We start from the raw sequence: 21,167 nt of genomic DNA, 5'->3' as shown, positions 1-21,167 counted from the left end.
TGCGCTTATATGTCGCTTGATTTTTTTTTTTTTCAATGAGAAGTTGTATGTAGATGCTCTATTACTAAATGAGCACGGTATGCAAAACTACGGTAAACTCTTATGATACGTAAGTGTGAGGCGAGTTAAAATTTTTCGTGAGCACGGTACCGTATTTGCTTGTATACATGGGTACAGTGGGGCACTTATCTCACCATAGATATCAAAATTTATGTTCTAACTTCTTTTGGAATTTACGACTTTGCAAGGATATAGTCATGTGACATGAAAAGTATGTAATTATGAAAATGATATAATTAAGTATTAACGCTTAATATGTATATTTTCTGAATATTTATGCATTCTAATTGTAATTCAGTTTAAAATGAAAATTCTCAAAAATAATTTCTCCTCTTCTTACAGCTAATTCAAACTGATATTTTTATATATAGGTTAAGTTAAATTTGCAAATTCTATCTAGCATATACACACTATAGTACCTAGTTTGGTGTAGAAAACGAAAATATGAAATTTTGCACTTACATGATTTTGACGTGGTATCCCTCGGCTGGCCAGGCGATAAGATGCACGAAGTACGCTGCATGAATTTATGACACGCTATATATGTATGTATATGGCAACAGAACTTAAAAATTTATACTTTTACAAAATATAATTATTTATGTAGGTATATACTTTTCTTCACCTATATATTTAAGTATTTAATAAACTCCTTTTTTGTTTTTTTTTTTTTTTTTTATTTTATGTTACTTTTTTTTTGTTTTATACATCTTTAATATTCGCCAAATTCTCAGTTTCGTTTACGGAAATTCATAGTATTACGATTTCTTCGTTCAAAAACAGCCTTTAAATTTAAATATTACGTTTAAATATTTAGCCACTTTCCTTTAAGGACTATATGTATGTATACCAGAGATATGGTTTTTTTTTTCTCTAAATTTCAACAGATTTAAATATTAAGTCACTTCCAATTAATAACTAGGTGTACAATGCCTATATACCATCGATATGGTTCCATTATAATTTAATTTCTTATAATTATTAACACGTTTCCAAAATGGTCACCGCTTAACACTTCTAGGAGGGATGGCTCAGATCGGGAACATTTCGGATGTTTCTGATTTCCTTCTGATAGCCGGAAAGAATTTTCGTTGGGAAGACCCAAAACTAGATCCTTTTGAAGGTTTATCCTAATGGTACATATGGACCTTATGTCTTCCACGTGTAACAATTATTTTTATGCACAATGATTTAACCTTTTTCTCATGACGAGAACAACTTTACACCAGTAGCATCCAAATCGAAAAGAAGGCCGAAAATTTTCTGATGCTTCACCTCGACCATCCAGCTCTCCGTTTTTGTTTTTTTTTTTTTTTTTTTTTTTTCTCTTATGAAAATGTAATTGTCATATTGTCATTGTACATTCATTACTAGTATTAGTATTGGATATCACAACCTTTCACGGTGTCTTGTACGGTGTCTAAGTGAGCAGGTATAAAAAATGGGTGACTCCACGGACGCGGACTTTTAAAGCCAACTAAAATCATAACAAAACAGGGAATTCTGGAAGGGCCTGACAATTCCAAATTTACTGGAGAATGATATTTTGATTTGTGTTTTTTTTTTCTTTTTTTTTTTTTTTTTTGCTTGGTGGATTTTAACGTGTTCTTAGGATGTCTTTCCCATGAAAAATTCCTTTACTCTTCCCATTGACATCTTCTAACTCAAAATAACAATTTCCTACTTTCCTCACCACTTTAGCCTTTATAAATTTCGGAGCTAACTTTGAGCTGAAATTGGCTCCTTTATTACTTTGCGCGAAATTTCGGCGATATACTTCTTGACCTGGAAGTAGGTTTATAGGTGCGGATCGCAAGTTATATCTAATCTTGCTGGACTCATAGGACCTGCGCATATTTTCTTGCACTTCTAATCTAATCATTTGTAACATGTCGTTTCTAGCTATATCTTCACCAACTTCGATGGAGGATAGCTTAGTTAACAGCGCATATGTCTCCGCATGAGTAATCATATGTTGACCAAATAGCACATAATATGGTGAATAACCTATAGTGCTGTGAACCGAACATCTAAGTGCCGCTGCAATTTTTGGTAAATGTAAATCCCAACTTCGTTGATCTTTGCCTATATATGAACGTACAGCGGATATTACGGATCTGTTTACTCTCTCGGAGGCGTTGGATTGAGGAGAATATATGGCAGTATATGTGTGAACGATTCCATATTTAGATAGAAAGTTGTTAAATTGATTTGATTTGAACTGAGAACCGTTGTCGGTTACTGCCACTTCGGGTACTCCAAAAACCATAAATACGTTGTCTTCTAGGAATTCGCATATAGTACCGGTAGAAAATTTCTTCAGGGTCTTTAATAAAGGAAATTTCGATAAGTGATCTAACACAATGAACATCCCTATATTTCCTCCTTTTGACCGAGGATAAGGACCTAAGAAATCAAGGTAAATTCTTTGAAACGGTCTAGCATATTTTGGTTGATCACCCATCGGGGGTCTAAAGATTGAGTTAGGGGCTTTCGACTGTAAGCAAACATCACATTTAGAAACAATATTTCGTACATCTGCTGCCATTTTTGGCCAATAAAATGTTCTCTTTGACCTCTCCAGAGTTTTTGCAATGCCTCCATGCGCGGCCGTACTAGGGCAATGTGCACGATTTATAACATCTGTTCTCAATTCCTCGGGAATCCACAATTTCCAGCTTAAAGCTTCCACTACAGCATCGCCATTAGCAAAATCGGTACGTTTATAGATAAATTGGTCTATTACTCGTATATCTGGAAGTTTATTCTGATTTTCTAGAATACTGTTTCGGAGTTTTTCATAGCTGCCTGTCAGAAAATAAGGAGAATTCAAGTCAACTAATGGAACGGGATGGGTTTCATCATCTGTAACTTCTCTCGAAATCTCCTCTAATCGCGAAAGTGCATCCGGTACAACATTAAGACTACCCTTTCGATGTTGTATTTCAAAATCAAATCCCTGTAACTTTAATGACCATCGCGCTAATCGCCCATTCAAGTCGGGTTGTCGCATTAACCACTGCAAACTGGCGTGGTCTGTTATAACTTTAAAGGGATGTCCTTCAACGTATTCCCGAAATTTGTAGATACTTAGTACCGCTGCCAAGCACTCTAATTCGGTGATGGAATAATTCCGTTGCGCGCGATTTAACTTGTGAGAGAAATATGCTATGGGCCGTTCTACTCCTTCGACTTCTTGAGCAAGCACTCCTCCGACACCAGTTCCGGAAGCGTCGCACTGTATGATGAAAGGAAGTGAAAAATCAGGAGTTATCAGGAGAGGCGCTGATGACAGCTTTTCCTTAAGGGTTTGGAAGGCGGCTTGGGCCTCGTCTGTCCACTTGAAAGAATGAGATTTGGATGTCAAATCCGTTAAAGGCGCTGTCAGACTAGCGTAGTTGTCGATGAAACGCCTGTACCAGCCGACTAGGCCTAGAAATCGTCGCATCTCTCGAACGCTTTTCGGGGGGTTGATATCCTTTATGGCAGACACCTTTTTTGGGTCAGTTTTAATGACACCATCTCCGACTATAAAGCCAAGATATCGTACCTCACTCACACAAAATTTACATTTTTTGATAGTCACTGTTAAATTGGCTTTCCTTAACAGTTGCGCTATTTCAGCTAGTAGTAAAAGATGAGAATCAAAGTCTTCTGAGAACAAAAGAAGGTCGTCCAAATAAACGAATGCACAATGTTTTAAATGAGGTGGTATCATCATGTCCATTAAGCGACTCATGGTCATAGGTGCATTACAAAGCCCGAATGGCATTACACAAAATCGGTATAAGGGTCTATTTGGTACGGTGAATGCTGTGTAGTCACGGGAACAAGGGCTTAATTCTATTTGCCAGAAGGCATGCTTGAGATCAAGAGAAGACATATACCTGGCTTTCGGCAAACGGCTGAATATACCATTGATTTTTGGCAAGGGAAAAGCATCTTTGACCGTGACGCTGTTCAACTTGCGTGCATCCAAGCATAGTCTGGTCTTGTTTTCCTTCTGCACAATAGCCACGGGACTACTCCAGGAGCAATTTGGGGGAGCTAACTCGATAACACCCAATTCTAACATTTTGTCAACTTCCGCATGTAGCTTCTTTTCTACAGCAGGTGACACTGAAAAATACCGTTGCTTTATCGGCTTAACATCTTTAATAATCTCAATTGTGTGTTTCAACAAAGGGATTTTACCCAATCCTTCCTTTTCGAAGGATGGAAAAAGAGAGACAACCTTTGACAACTGACTGCGTTCAGTACTACTCAAGGTATGCATTTCAGGACTTTCCAGAATCTCATTTTCTTCCTTTGAAAATGTCTCCAAGATTTTATTCATTAAATTAAACTCGTGAAAGAAATCTGCTCCTAAATACATGTCTTGCTTTAGGTCGGGTATTATAAAAATTTCTAATTCCTTACTCGCTCCGTTGAAGGTTATTTTAGATAGGACACTACCGATTATCCTATATTTCTTTCCTCCAGCTGTTTCTATGTGTTCATGCAAAACTTTGAATGGATAATTTTTATCTAGAAAATCTTTTGCGGCTTTTCCACTTATACAGGAAATGTTTGCCCCTGAATCCAAAAGTGCGTAGATGTCCATATTAAAGAACGAAATCTTGACATAGGGACGGTTATCGTTTTGACTCAAAATAATGGAAGACAAAAACTTCCCGTAATTTTTCCGGTTTCTTTTAACTCTAGCCCAAAATGATTTTAATCGCATTGTTGACCGTTTTATTGGTACTCTTGCGGTTTTGTTAGGTGGTTTGATAAGAGCTTCAGTAAACAATCGTGCACGTATGGTTTCATAGTTTGAAAGTCTTCTATGATACGGCAAAATGTGATGAAATCGTGGTGTCGTAGTACCAATATTGGTACGTGTAGAATTTAATAACAAATGAAGTGGTTGGTCTTTGGTTTTAGTAACTATATCTTGCGAGGGTTGAACTAATTCTGAGGCGAGCGTAGACGAGAATTCTCCACGCTCCTTTGCACGTTTCCCGAACCCTTACATTTTACACATTTGGGTTTCATGACATTGGCTTCTCCACATCCGTAACAAAATATAGTACGCTCCTCTAAACAGTCTACGTACCGATGGCCATCCTTTCTACAATTCCAACAACGTAGCTGGGTATTCCCTATCTCCGCGATATCTAGTACATCTTTCTCTATTAGGTCGTTAGTATTCGATTGGAGTTCATTTACTTGTCGTCTTACAGGTCGACTTGGTACGCTTTCACCATTTTCTAGAAGAGATTCTCTACGAAGGAGTAGGTAACGTAAATGAGCTACTGAAGTTATAGTTTTATAGAAAAGCTCATTTCTTATTTTTGGGCGCAAATTCCTTCTCAACACTTCTAAGAGTTCTTGATCTGGCATGGGATAGCGAAGTCTGTCACACAAATGTAAAATTGAAGAATAAAATTCATCGAAACTTTCATGTTCTTTTTGCTTGCGTTCTCGCACTAGCTCACGAACATCGCTGTCGGTGTGATGATCCCGGAAATGTGAACGAAGCGCGTCACACAATGCTACCCAATCTACGTGAGAAACAGATCGGCGATATCTCCAGTACCAATCCCGTCCCTTTCCTACGAACAGAATATGTGAATGTTCACACAGGATCCTAAAATCTCCGTTTAAACTATCGTTTGTCAGTGACGTAATCATGTAAATGAATTTATCAACCGGCATTTTTTCTGCACTACCATTAAATGTAACATTCCAACTTTGAATAAGCTGGGCGATTCTACCACTATTGTTCACACTATGCGGAACAATAGAAATTCTTTCTCGATTGTTAATAAGGTGGTTTTGTCCATCCATTCGTGATTGGCTATTACTATTCGCTTCCGCGGCAAAAGCGGTATCATTTATCGGTTCATTTTGAGGCGATTCAGGTTCTGGTATAACCCTAACATTTATCTGACTAACCTGTCGGGTCAAGTTTTGAATTGTCTGCGTAAGCATTTCAAACCTATTTTGTAAATCTACTTCAATGTTCGATATACGCTTTTCGAGGATACTACCATGGGGCAATTGTCCTTGCACAGGGTTAACGGCGGTATCGTGCGACATCATCGGAAAAGATAAGTTAAGATTTGGGGAATTCGTATGTGGAACTAACTGAGGGAGTCCTAAATGGGGTTGATCTCTGCTGAGATTGCCTCTTCCTCGTCGGGAAGGAATAATTCTTGGAACAGTTCCCGTTGATGACTGTTGTGATGTCTGGGTCGGTAAGCTTTTCTCTGACATATGCGTTATATCAAGTAAGCTGTTCTTTGTACATGCTTTTCTGCACTGAGGACACGTTTTAGAGTTAGATAACCATTGGACTAGACAATCCCTATGAAAATCGTGCTGGCATCGTGTTCGGACTATTGGTGATTGTCGATCCATCCCTTGAACACATACAGCACAAGTTTCACCTGCCATACTAGCTGTATCTAACAAATTCTCATTGCTATGCACTACAGACATGGTACGACTTTTTTTTTATCAAAAATGGTAAAAATAAGAAAACAATAATGAAATCTACTAAATAGATAGATATATGTATAAAGCGGGCTAATCTGAGTATCAATACCGAACCTAAAACTCTAATTAAGAAAATCATAGCATACGTAAGTTGTAACAAGTGGGTTGGATAGATGCTAATATTTCAAATTTTGATACGAAAGGTGTATTGCCGGTGATTGAACTTTTCCCTGGTCGAAAATCAAAACAACTTCCAATCTTCGCAATTCCGAAAGATAAAACTCAATTCCACAACCTTCTGTTAGCAACCATCCAAGAGGACATTAAATAAAACCGGTAAGAAGTTGTAGGCCTTCAATTGCGAATTAAGCTAGCTATCGGTCTATGCAATATGGTTGACCAATTGCAATAGCAATTCCAATATAGTTCACCTAAAAGCAATAAAAGTTCTACGAATTTATCGAGGGCTTAAACAATTCGACTGTTTTTTTTCTCTCACAGGCTGCTGAAGTAATGAGTACCTTCTTTACCTTTAACAGCTGCGGTAGTCACACGTTGTTTTGGGGCCCCACACTTGGACGCCATTTATTGTTGCAATTATAAAATGATGGTATGTTATCCACAGTGAGAGGAGACTGCAGCACGTACTGGTTCGGATCTAGCTCGTCGGAATGGGATGGAATCCTTGTCACGTCACTTGGATTAATATCGCCAACAACAAAAATCTACGTGCTTTTGTAGACATTCTAACTAAAATTCAAAACCACTATTACATCCCTAATGTAGATATCGGACACTATGAATACTCGCGTACGTATGATTTTCCTCCGGACGAGATGGTAAACTCCGGGTATGCCCTCCCTACCTTGTGTTTCCGGCACCAAAAACTATGTATTGAAAACACCCTAATGCTAGGTTCGGTTACTCAAACCCTACTTTACTAGTTTAGCACTTCATAATAATAACCCGTGATTAAGTTCACATTACCATCGAATATAAATTTATTTACTTCAAATTATATATGTATATATACCTAGAATTACAATTAATATTTACCCGAAGATTTGGTAACAATGTGTTTGCATAATGAACATAATGGTTGGTTGGGCTGCGCTTATATGTCGCTTGATTTTTTTTTTTTTCAATGAGAAGTTGTATGTAGATGCTCTATTACTAAATGAGCACGGTATGCAAAACTACGGTAAACTCTTATGATACGTAAGTGTGAGGCGAGTTAAAATTTTTCGTGAGCACGGTACCGTATTTGCTTGTATACATGGGTACAGTGGGGCACTTATCTCACCATAGATATCAAAATTTATGTTCTAACTTCTTTTGGAATTTACGACTTTGCAAGAATATAGTCATGTGACATGAAAAGTATGTAATTATGAAAATGATATAATTAAGTATTAACGCTTAATATGTATATTTTCTGAATATTTATGCATTCTAATTGTAATTCAGTTTAAAATGAAAATTCTCAAAAATAATTTCTCCTCTTCTTACAGCTAATTCAAACTGATATTTTTATATATAGGTTAAGTTAAATTTGCAAATTCTATCTAGCATATACACACTATAGTACCTAGTTTGGTGTAGAAAACGAAAATATGAAATTTTGCACTTACATGATTTTGACGTGGTATCCCTCGGCTGGCCAGGCGATAAGATGCACGAAGTACGCTGCATGAATTTATGACACGCTATATATGTATGTATATGGCAACAGAACTTAAAAATTTATACTTTTACAAAATATAATTATTTATGTAAGTATATACTTTTCTTCACCTATATATTTAAGTATTTAATAAACTCCTTTTTTGTTTTTTTTTTTTTTTTTATTTTATGTTACTTTTTTTTTGTTTTATACATCTTTAATATTCGCCAAATTCTCAGTTTCGTTTACGGAAATTCATAGTATTACGATTTCTTCGTTCAAAAACAGCCTTTAAATTTAAATATTACGTTTAAATATTTAGCCACTTTCCTTTAAGGACTATATGTATGTATACCAGAGATATGGTTTTTTTTTTCTCTAAATTTCAACAGATTTAAATATTAAGTCACTTCCAATTAATAACTAGGTGTACAATGCCTATATACCATCGATATGGTTCCATTATAATTTAATTTCTTATAATTATTAACACGTTTCCAAAATGGTCACCGCTTAACACTTCTAGGAGGGATGGCTCAGATCGGGAACATTTCGGATGTTTCTGATTTCCTTCTGATAGCCGGAAAGAATTTTCGTTGGGAAGACCCAAAACTAGATCCTTTTGAAGGTTTATCCTAATGGTACATATGGACCTTATGTCTTCCACGTGTAACAATTATTTTTATGCACAATGATTTAACCTTTTTCTCATGACGAGAACAACTTTACACCAGTAGCATCCAAATCGAAAAGAAGGCCGAAAATTTTCTGATGCTTCACCTCGACCATCCAGCTCTCCGTTTTTGTTTTTTTTTTTTTTTTTTTTTTTCTCTTATGAAAATGTAATTGTCATTGTACATTCATTACTAGTATTAGTATTGGATATCACAACCTTTCACGGTGTCTTGTACGGTGTCTAAGTGAGCAGGTATAAAAAATGGGTGACTCCACGGACGCGGACTTTTAAAGCCAACTAAAATCATAACAAGGCTGGCAATTGATATTTCGTAGGACATCGCCGTGTTAAAAATACCAGTTGGTAATATGGAAAAAAGACAGAACTCATACTAGTATAGTTTTTTGGCAAACTAGTATTCTTCTAGTATACAACTAGTTGGTTTGACTGCAGTGTAGCTTTCGTATTGTACGTCGATATGTAAATTTATATATGTGCTTCGTTTTTGTTTTTGTTATAAATGTCAGTTCTTATTTCCACATACCATACGTGACATATGCTTGCCATTTATCTTGAAGGCTTCGCATAAGTTGCACAAAATATAGAAATCTAAAAAGCAGCTAAGAAGAAGTAAATACGAAGCAAAAAGCAAAAATCTAACTAAACAGCTTACTCTCTTTTCACAAGGACACTCAAGAAGTATTGTAAGAAAATATGACATACTACGAATTATACACGGCTACTCTGGCATTCTATGTGTGCACTCGACCAAAGCTTAAAGCCATTTGTACATAGCTGTTTGGTGTTGCTGCTGCTTACTGCCATTAGGGCTGATTACATTCACGACGGCGGTGTAGCCGCCACATCTCTCATATTATTTTTACACATATTGTTATGAGCGTCGTTATTTTTGGCCCGATAGAGCAGCACGACAATCAATCACGAAAGCTGTTGTAGCCAGATTAATCCTAATTCTATTTTTGGGAAGCGACAGTGAGTAGCGTCCTTTTTATTTTGTCAATTAAAACTAAAACATGAGTAAATAACAGATAATAAAAGCTAAAATCATTCTTTTGGGAGTTTTTTAAACATAATTAATATTTTTTTCTAAATTTTTCGCTACTGTTTGCTGTAATTTATATTGGTGGCTGCCGCTTTCAAAGTAATCAAGAAGGCTATGATTGGCTATGGTTGTCGTCAAGCTTTGCTTTATTGTGGTTGTGGTCTGTAGACGCCGTGTTGAATGTGATCAGCCCAATTGTTGTAAACGTTTCAAATTTAAAGAAATGCATACACACATATACAAATATATATATACACACAAAAGAAATGGCCACTGCCATTGTAATGCAATCTAAGAGTTTTGCTATGAATTACTCGCAAATACACTCAAATAATGTGTAATAGAAAGCAGAATAAAAGTATATTTTTGGTACTTACATATGTATGTATGTGTGTTTGAAGTAAAAAAGAAATGCTATACAACAAAAGTATCAAATGAAAATGCAGTTAAATTTTATGTGTATTCGAATGTATGCAGGTATGTGTCTGTGCTTTGTCTCTGGAGCAGATTTTCGATATCGACAATAAAAGGCAGCCAAAAATGGAGGCAACAAAGTTAAGGTAAGCTTGAAGTGGCCGGTCTGTGAGGACCTCACTTAGACTGAATGTGGTCATTGTGTTAGCAGAAGTATGCTCGACTAACAAACTGAAAACCACTATGTTATAAAAAAAACTCCGTCTTCTTGCCAAATACTAGAAACTTTCTATTTTTATTGCTGCTTCTAGTTCTGGCAGTTGTGGAACTCCTAATAGCTTGGCGAGCGCAAGGCATACACACAAAATGTGATCGTTACTGTTTTCCTCCAACCCGCATTTCACACATATTCAATCACTGATTAGGCTTAATTTTAAAGCAAGTGTTGCCAGAAGGTGGATACTGCCTATCATGCACTTTCAATCAACTATTTTTAAACCCAGCGTGTACTTGTAAAAAACGGGCGTCATTAGTTTAATTGGATAACGGTTGCCCATAATGGCACAAAGTAATCAAGGTACATAGATGTAGACTTCCAGAGGTACTAAACTAAATAACAGTTATTTTTTCTAGGGCAGTGCGTAGTGCACGAAATAATCTGTAGCCTTAGTTTTTGAGATAATTTAGTTTTTATTAAGTAATTAGCACAAACGTGTAAACACATGAAAATTAAGTATTTGTTCAAATAAAAGCATATTTTTGTTAAAATTGTGCATTTGATTTTTTTGGACACCGTCACTAGTTTCCTTTCTATATAGCTCAACAGTTTTGTTCTGCACAAAATAAGATGTGAGCCATTGTAGGTGCCTTGACCTTATGACAGAAAATTAAAACTTCATACAAATTTGGGAATGGGCGTAACACCGTCTAAAATTAAAACGAGAAGATTTAAAAGTTTTGTAAGCCAAAAATAAATATAAATAATATATAATACAAAAATTAAAAAAATTTTGACGACTACACCCATTTTAAAAAGAATTTTTTTCAAAAAAAAATTTAAAAACAGGTGTGACATCGCTTTGCCAGCCGTTAGTCAGAAGCCGTTAGTTCCTCTTTGCAATTTTGCAGAGCTGTATTTCTTGGAATTATATATAAATTTGAAGAAAATTCGTCAAAGACCACGTCGACTGTTTTTTAAAAAAGGTTACGAAAATTTCAAAATATATTGTAAATGATACTGGCACGCTTCTTATTAGTTAAGCTCTTCACAAAACTTTCATTACCCAAGTCAAACAAAAAGCAGCAAATTTTAACGAAATTTTCTTAGAACATTGTTACTGTGACAGTAATTGTTTTACATCATCTTAACGCAGACGATACGATGTACGCATATGCAAAAGTAGTATATTTCAGCTTTCATGCCACTTAATATTCGTGACATTTCTCTTTGAATGTATGCATAATATATATATGAGAGAGCACAAAGTAGCGCTTATAAAGTTAGATTTTCCCCGAACTTACATTTGTGAAGTATTAGAGCTGAATTTTGGACCGCCCAAAGATGCTTGGTATGACGAATACGGACCTGCATCTGCTTATGCATTTGTGAAAATATATATGTTCATATGCACGTGTGGATTAAAGCTATGCTGGTATAGCTGGCTGACATTATACTATGACATTGTAATGTATCTTGGCACTCGAACCAAATGAAATACATACACTCTCGAATATCCACGCTCATTCTCAACACATGCATACACATATTTATTTTTTGATCTTTGGACAAACACAAAAAGTGATACGAGAAAACATTGTATGACCAGTTGAATTGAGAAAGCAATCCTTATTTAACTCTCGCTCTGGTGCAATACTGTTTGCATGCTGAGTGGATTAGTAGCGCAAAAGTGCACTTCAACAATGGCAGAAAATAATTTGATTTTATTTCATATGCAATAGAAGTGAAACTTCAAAACCTTGAGTACATAGATTTTATTCATTTAAATCAACTGAATTCAGTTAGTAAGCGTGAAACCTTACTTAAAAAGTTGTTGCCATCACGAGGGGTGGTTTCTTGTAAGCAGCTAAGTCTGTTGTCTCTGCAAAACTTGTAAACACATCCAAAATTAAGTTACACACTTATCTATAGTTACGAAATGGATGGTAAAAACCTTGCCTAGAATTATTAGTAACTTTTAAGTTTTAAGAAATGTGCGAGCTGTCCAACTCGATTCAAATGCATTATTTGGTAGAAAAGGCCAAAGGCCGAACTAGCACGAAAATGAACAAGCCAATATATACTGGCGAAGCCTATGACAATACAGATGTTGGGTAAACCTTCAAGAAGACTAAAACCTCAAATTGCAAACTACCTTATCAAGAACAAGTAAGAAAGGTTAAGTTCGGGTGTAACCGAACATTACATACTCAGTTGAGAGCTATGGTGACAACATAAGGGAAAATAACCATGTAGGAAAATGAACCGAGGGTAACCCTGGAATGTGTTTATATGACATGTGTATCAAATGAAAGGTATTAAAGAGTATTTTATTTAGGGCTATCGCCATAAAGGTGGATCAGGGTTGACTCTAGAATTTGTTTGCACGAAATGGGTATCAAATGAAATTGGTTAATGAGTATTTTAAAAGGGCGTGGGCTTAGTTCTATAGGTGGACTCCTTTTCCAGATATCGCCATAAAGGTGGAATAGGGGTGACCCTAGAATTTGTTTGTACGACATGGGTATCAAACGAAAGGGGTTAATGGGTATTTTAAAAGGGGTGGGGCTTAGTTCTATAGGTAGGCGCCTTTTGGAGATATTGCCATAAAGATGGACCAGGGGTGAATCTAGAATGTGTTTGTACGATGTGGGTATCAAATTAAAGGTACTAATGAGGGTTTTAAAAGGGAGTGGTGGTAGTTGTATAAGTGAAGGCGTTTTCTAGATATCGACTTAAATGTGGACCAGGGTGACCAGAACATCATCTGTCGGATACCGCTAATTTATTTATATATGTAATACCACTAACAGTATTCCTGCCAACATTTCAAAGGTTTTTTATTTCGCCCTGCAGAACTTTTTCATTTTCTTCTACTTAATATGGTAGGTGGGTAGGTGTCACACCCGTTTTACAAAGTTTTTTTCTAAAATTATATTTTACTTCAATAAACCAATTCAATTACCATTTTTCATCCCTTTTTTCGTATTAAGTATAGTTTATGGCATTTTTTTAACTTTTCGAAATTTTCGATTGATAGTCGGATTTCGGCCATTTTTTATACCAATACAAAGTAAGTTCAGATAAGTACGTGAACTGAGTTCAGTAAAGATATATCGATTTTTGGTCAAGTTATCGTATTAATGGCCGAGCTGAAGGACAGACGGTCGACTGTGTATAAAAACTGGGCATGGCTTCAACCGATTTCGCCCTTTTTAACAGAAATAAGTTGTCGTCCTAGAATCTAAGCTCCTACCAAATTTCACTAGGATTGGTAAATTTTTGTTCGTCTTATGGCATTAAAAGTGTCCAAGACAAATTTAATGAAAAAGGGCGGAGCCACGCCCATTTTGAAATTTTCTTTTATTTTTGTATTTTGTTGCACCTTATCATTACTGAAGTTAAATCTTGACATAATTTACCTATATACTGTAAAGATTTTAAATTTTTTGTTAAAATTTGACTTTAAAAAAATTTTTTTTTTAAGTGTGCGTGTCGTTCTCCGATTTTGCTAATTTTTATTAAGCATACATATAGTAATAGGAGTAACGTTCCTGCCAAATTTCATCATGATTTCTTCAACGACTGCCAAATTACAGCTTGCAAAAGTTTTAAATTACCTTCTTTTAAAAGTGGGCGGTGCCACGCCCATTGCACAAAATTTTACTAATTTTCTATTCTGTGTCATCAGTTCAACTCACCTACCAAGTTTCATCGCTTTATCCGTCTTTGGTAATGAATTATCGCACTTTTTCGGTTTTTCGAAATTTTCGATATCGGAAAAGTGGGCGTGGTTATAGTCCGATATTGTTCATTTTAAATAGCGATCTGAGATGAGTGCTCAGGAACCTACATACCAAATTTCATCAAGATACCTCAAAATTTACTCAAGTTATCGTGTTAACGGACAGACGGACGGACGGACGGACATGGCTCAATCAAATTTTTTTTCGGTCCTGATGATTTTGATATATTGAAGTATATATCTATCTCGATTCCTTTATACCTGTACAACCAACCGTTATCCAATCAAAGTTAATATACTCTGTGAGCTCTGCTCAACTGAGTATAAAAATAATGAAGTCCAACTATACTTTCGATATAATCCTTACCTAAGTTGGCCGGCGGCCGCCGTGGTGTGATGTTAGCGTGCTCCGCAATCCACACCGAAGATCCCGGGTTGACGCCCCGGGCAAGGCAACACCAAAATTTTAGAAATTAGTTTTTTCAATCAGAAGAAATTTTTTCTAAGCGGCGTCGCCCCTCGGCAGTGTTTGGCAAGCACTCCGACGTATTTCTGCCATGAAAAGCTCTCAGTGAAAACTCATCTGCCTTGAAGATGCCGGTCGGGGTCGGCATAAAACAAGTAGGTGCAATCCCGCCAATTTGTAGAAAAAATAAGAGGAGAACGACGCACATTGGAAGAGAATCTCGGCCTGAAATCTCTTCGGAGGTTATCACGCCTTACATTTTTTTTTTATAAGTTGGACAATGTGCGCTTTACCTTTATAATTTGTACTCATACACATTTTTACAGAGGTTATATTAAGATTTCAATACCGAAGTTTATCAAGTTTATATATTTATCTTCTCTTTTGCATTGTCAAGGTGGCCTGAACAATGCGCAAGGTTTCAACCTAATAAAGCCCGAAGTTTCTTTCAAAATTTCAGTTCTGTGGGTTATCGGGAAGTACCTCAAAAAAAGCAAAGTTTCCAAGTTCGGATAATTTTTTTTTAATTTTCACGATCCCTGGACAACCTAGCGAAAATGTGTTTGTCTATATTCTTACCTTCAAATATCTAGCTATACAGAAAGTCACTCAAATAGCGGTTGCAAAAATTCCAGATGTAAATAGACTTTCAAAATATTTCTGCATATCTCGCCCCTTTCCCACCTAGAAAACTCTTTCATTCTTAACATAACAATCTAATAGATCCCGATGTTTGGTTCAAAGTTTTTAAACTTGACTTAATGTAAACTTAAAAGCAAAATTTCCCAGTTCGGGCAATGCGATCCCTGGACCATCTGGCTGGGATTTTTAATTATGTTCTTCGTTTCAAGAATTTACCTCTACAGGAATTTACACAAATAGCATTCGCAAGATTACACATTTTGTAAGTTGACTTTATAAATACATATCTTCAAATAACTCGATCCTCTGTCCCATTCTAGAAAGCTCTTTTATCCTAAATATTTGAACCCAATGGGGCACAAATCTTCGTTCAAAGTTTCAGATATCTGAATTTACCAGGAATATCTCCAAAATTCGAAGGCAAAATTTCCAAGTTCGTAAGTTTTTTAGAATTCTCACGATCACTGAACCACCTTGCAAAGTTTTTATCCCGATGTTTGTTACAAGTTTCAAGACTCTAGCTCCCCGGAAAGTTGCTCAAAAATGTAATGTAATAGTCTCTAATTTTTTATGGAAATAAGCGGAAGAGCATCAAACTAAATTGGTTTAAAGGATGTAAAAAGGGCTACGCATACGCACTAGTATACGTCTTTTCAGGTGGTACGGACATGTTTTTATATAATTAGTTACTTCCAGACGTTGCTTCCAGGCGTCAAGTGAATATTGCTTCCATAAAATACTCATAATAAAAAATCAGGCCTGCCAGGATACGGCATTTATTGCCATCCACTAATCGCGAGTGAAAACCATTGCCTGCGTTAAGCATATCCAGGCCGTGATTAAATTTGGACAGGATAGGTTTGTTAAGTAAAACTTGATTCTTTATTTAATAATTTGGGAAAAATTTAAACAACGTGACATCAGGACGGACAAGGCGACAGCTGTTTCGATTATACCTTGTAAATCTCTTCAAAGCCTTTTCTCTCGTTGTTTAAATTTTTCCCAAATTATTAAATAAATTATAAAATTAAAAAAAAAAAATTGCTTCAAATAAATGTTTTCATACATTTAAAAAAAAGCAATATGGGGGCAATCCCCGGTTATTAAAAATCATAAAAACTTGATTCTGTTTGTCATGAGAGAAAGCAACTTCTGATTTGCCAACCAGTTCAAAGTAACATTTGCCCAATACGCTCCGGTCAAAGAATTATATCAGAATGTAAATTGGAGTGATAACTCCAAGATAGAGCTAAGAAAGCCTACGTGGCACTATATGCATGCAAGGGGAGGTAAGGATACAGGTGGGGCTGTCACCCAAATCTCTCATTGGGTATTTACAGCACTTTGTTTTGGAGTCTTCGTATGGTGAACAGACACACAAAAATTACCTATAGTAAAAACTATATACGGTTTGCAAATAAATTATGATAAGCATAACGGGAGACGTACAAACTACCCCGGCAGCAGCATCCCACCTGCAGACAAAATGGCCAACAATATATTGTTGGGAACTGCAACAGCGATTAAGGCTTCGGTCTAAGCCTTATGGTCATAGGAGTATAGCATTATCGAATACAGGTCGAACAGACCACATGATCCTCGCGCTGAGCTTCCAAAAATATCGTTAAGCCTGGGGGATTGCTTGAGGGTTCGGAAAGGGTAGAAAATACTTTACGGAAATTGTATCCGTTTAGTAAAGAGCAGAGATTCTGGGGGAAGTTTATAGTAAGGTGGCCATTAAGGTATCAAGGAGTGTCCTGGAATAAAAATAACCTTTGGAGAGACTTCGCTTTAGCCAGTTCATACATATATACTGGGTTTCCGGTCACAAAGGGAAATTATATAAGGAAGAGCTCGATGAATTGCAAAATTAGATTCTCGACGCTAGACATTCCAACCCGCTTGGGAGGAATCAAAAGAAGGCAGGAGTTGCATATGATGCTTCAAACAGAAAAGGCAAAAGAAAGAAAGAAGCGCGAGGTTGCAAAATGTCTAAGATGATGTTAAAATTCTATGGTATCGCTCAATCAAACTTACTCATATCTCTAAAAACAGAAGAAGTAAGGTTCATTATGGGCATACTAACTGGGCAGTGCCTTCTGGCGTTATAAATTAGTCCTTGTCATTAAGAGAAGATATAGGAAGTATGGGTTGCAGGAGGAAACCATTGGCCATGTGTTGTGTTTATTGCCTGCGAACACCACAAGTCAAGGCGCTCCAGCTACTTTGGGCTGCAGAGGTGCCAGAAAGCAGCGGAGCAGCTATTTAGCTTGATTCTAAACAATTTCTTTTATTTTCAAGAGACCAGAATTATCTTTTAACCTAAGTCATGGTACCTAATTGGTGTTTTTCCGTTTGGTCGTCAGGCAAATTCTAGTAACACTATGAACACATTCAGTTTTCGTGAGATTTTTATGAATTGACCGGTTGACCCTTGACTATTGGCGAGCAAACCAAGGAAATTTCCTTTTGGAAAGAAATGTGCAAGTTAAAGGCTAATGCAAAAATATAATACAAATTAAGTATTACAGTTGCGGTCAAAATCTTAGCAGTGCTTATGGCTCATTTCATTTAAGTGGCCAAGTTTTCTTTATCACAACAATTTTTTGGAATCCACTGTGAAATCCGTTATACCAAAAATGGGCTTCATAGGCTTAATCTGTTATTTCTGTTAAATTTTTATGAAATTTACGTTTCAGCGAATATTTAGTCCGTCAAAACTAAGATTCTGTGCGTAAAAAGCGTATAAAAAATTTAATACTGTCGTGGCTATCTTTGTTAAAAATTAAAAAAAAAAAATTTCGTCCAGAAAGAAGAGCTGCACATCTGAGCAGATCATCCTCATAAAAAATTTATTGCTGATGGCAAAATTTATGTGGAAGCGCATAATTGGTTGCTTACCAACAATAGTAGGTAATATCATCAAGTACCAAACAATTGGCAAGAAAGCCAGCAATGTCGATAAGAGAAGTTAAGTCTATCCTTAGATACGCACAGCAGTTTACATTTGCGGCTGATTTTGAGATAAAAGATGCCTTCGGCGTTTGCGTGAGCACGACCTGGGTGCCCACAGGTTAAGAAACGTATCGTTGTTGACTAAAACGCATGTACAGCGCAACACTTTATCGTCGGATGCGTCGAAGATTGTCATATATGGTGGAGAGGAATCAGGCCAGTATGTAAGACGGCAACCTAACACCGAATAACAAACGAAGTATATAACAAAAGCCATAAAGCATGGAGATTCCAGCACTATGCTATGGGCATACTTTTCTGGGCTAGTGTGTGACCCAATCATTTTAAGGAAATTATGACTATCGCTCCATAAGTTTATATACTGAAGGATATAATGCCGCTATTTGACGGAGACAAAATGCCAGTTGTTTGGACGTTCCAGCAAGACTTACTTACTAACTTAATTGACGCTTAACCATTTAAACGGTTATGGACGTTAAACAAGGTGCGCCAGACGCTTCTTTTCTATGGCAACCGGCGTCAATTGGTCACACCAACGGAGTTTAAATCGTTTTCCACCTGGTCCTTCCAGCGGAGTGGGGGCCGCCCTCTACCTCTACTTCCATACGCAGGTTCCGATAGAAACACTTTCTTGGCCGGAGCGTCATCTTTCATTCGCGTAACATGGCCTAGCCAGCGCAGCCGTTTCATTTTAATTCACTGGACTATATTGATGTCTGCGTAGAGCTCGTACAGCTCATCGTTAAATCTTCTTCGGTACTCGACATCGACAATGCGTAGAGCTCCATAAATCTTTCGAAGAACTTTTCTCTAGAGAACACCCAGACCCGCCTCATCTGATGTTATCATGGTCCATACTTCTGCACCATATTGCAGGACGGGTACGATAAGTGACTTGTATAGTATGATTTTCGTTTTCCGAGGGATGACTGTACTTTTCAATTGCCTACCTCGTGTAAAGTAGCATTTATTGGCAAGAGTGATTCTTCGCTGTATTTCAGAGCTGATGTTGTTGTTAATGTTAATGTCGTTGCTGTTAGTGTTTATGATGGTTCCGGCAATACAGCGGCCCAAAATATATGAGCAAAGTAGCTAAAAGATGGTTGAAGAAAGCCATACCAACGTGATGGAATAGCCGCCGCAGTCAACAGACATAAACTTCATTGAAAATATGCACAATGCAAGCGAACATCGAATACGCTACTGGGAAGCTTTAAAAAGCACATGGAAGTCGATTTCGGCTGAAAGATGTCAAGCAATGCTAATTCAAATCCACATAGCTGTACTGCAGTTCTCAAGAATAAGGATCGTGCAACTAAATACTAATATAAATATTAGCCAACGACCAATATAAAAAAAAAGTTACCATTATATATTATTACTAGGCCTGGAGGCATTGCGACCTTTGTGAAGATCTATTGTGCGTGACCTTTCAGCCTAATTTTGTCCCTGGAGGCTTTTTTGATCTATCTAAGTACCTCTTCAGGCTTTTTACTCCATATCACATAGGGATTAAGAGTCACACAACCTAGATGGGAGGGTCTCTGAATAGCCGGAGCGACACACTCGCAGAGAATGTGAAACGGCTTTCCTTCATCCAGCTGACAGCAACGACAAATTTAGGTATCCGATAGATTTAACTTACTTAGGTGATATCGCAGACCACATTGCCCCTTATAGTACCCAGTGACAGTTCTTAGGTCCTCCCTGCTTAGATTAATGAGTTTGGCTGATACTTTCGTTGCCGGAAGTACAAACGGTTTGGCCTTTCTTTGCTCTTAACAGTAAATCCAACGACGTCTGAATTGTTTCGTTTCCCAATTACTTAGCGTTTCCCTGGTGTGTGTTTTTTTGTGAGTCCACAACGATAGAATGCTGCTATAGCACTCTGCTTTGCTAGGTAATCTGCATGTTCATTACCTGCATGTCCCTGATGTCCGGGAACCCATCCTAAAAAAACCTTTTTCTTGGCTCCCAGGTCATTAAGGATTTCAGTGTAGTCATCCAATAGCTTAGATGTAACTGTGTAGAATTGCAAGGCACGCAGAGCCGTCTGAGTGCACCATTATATAAAAGTTATGTAAAAATTTTACTTACAATTAGTTACACTACTCAGTTTGTTTGACCGCGCAGACAAAGGTAAACATTTTTAAAAGGCTTTATTTTGCTAGATTTTTGGGCTATAAGAGGAAATTTTATTTTTTTTTATAAAAGCAATTACAGGTACTTCTTAATCCATTATATTTTATGTACGCCCACTACAAAGATTTCGACCTCAGCTGTGTATTGGAATTTTGTAGCGCAGTTGTTGAAAGCAAGTCAAGATGTTAAGATTTCTACAGATTTTTATACTCAGTTGAGCAGAGCTCACAGAGTATATTAAGTTTGATTGGATAACGGTTGGTTGTACATATATAAAGGAATCGAGATAGATATAGACTTCCATATATCAAAATAATCAGGATCGAAAAAAAATTTGATTGAGCCATGTCCGTCCGTCCGTCCGTCCGTCCGTTAACACGATAACTTGAGTAAATTTTGAGGTAACTTGATGAAATTTGGTACGTAGGTTCCTGAGCACTCATCTCAGATCGCTATTTAAAATGAACGATATCGGACTATAACCACGCCCACTTTTTCGATATCGAAAATTTCGTAAAACCGAAAAAGCGCGATAATTCATTACCAAAGACAGATAAAGCGACGAAACTTGGTAGATGAGTTGAATTTATGACGCAGAATAGAAAATTAGTAAAATTTTG

This window comes from Eurosta solidaginis, chromosome 4, assembly GCF_040869045.1.
Source record: "Eurosta solidaginis isolate ZX-2024a chromosome 4, ASM4086904v1, whole genome shotgun sequence".
Classification (NCBI taxonomy): Eukaryota; Metazoa; Arthropoda; class Insecta; order Diptera; family Tephritidae; genus Eurosta; species Eurosta solidaginis.
The sequence above is the reverse complement of the archived record's forward strand: the minus strand, read 5'-3'. Positions refer to the sequence as shown.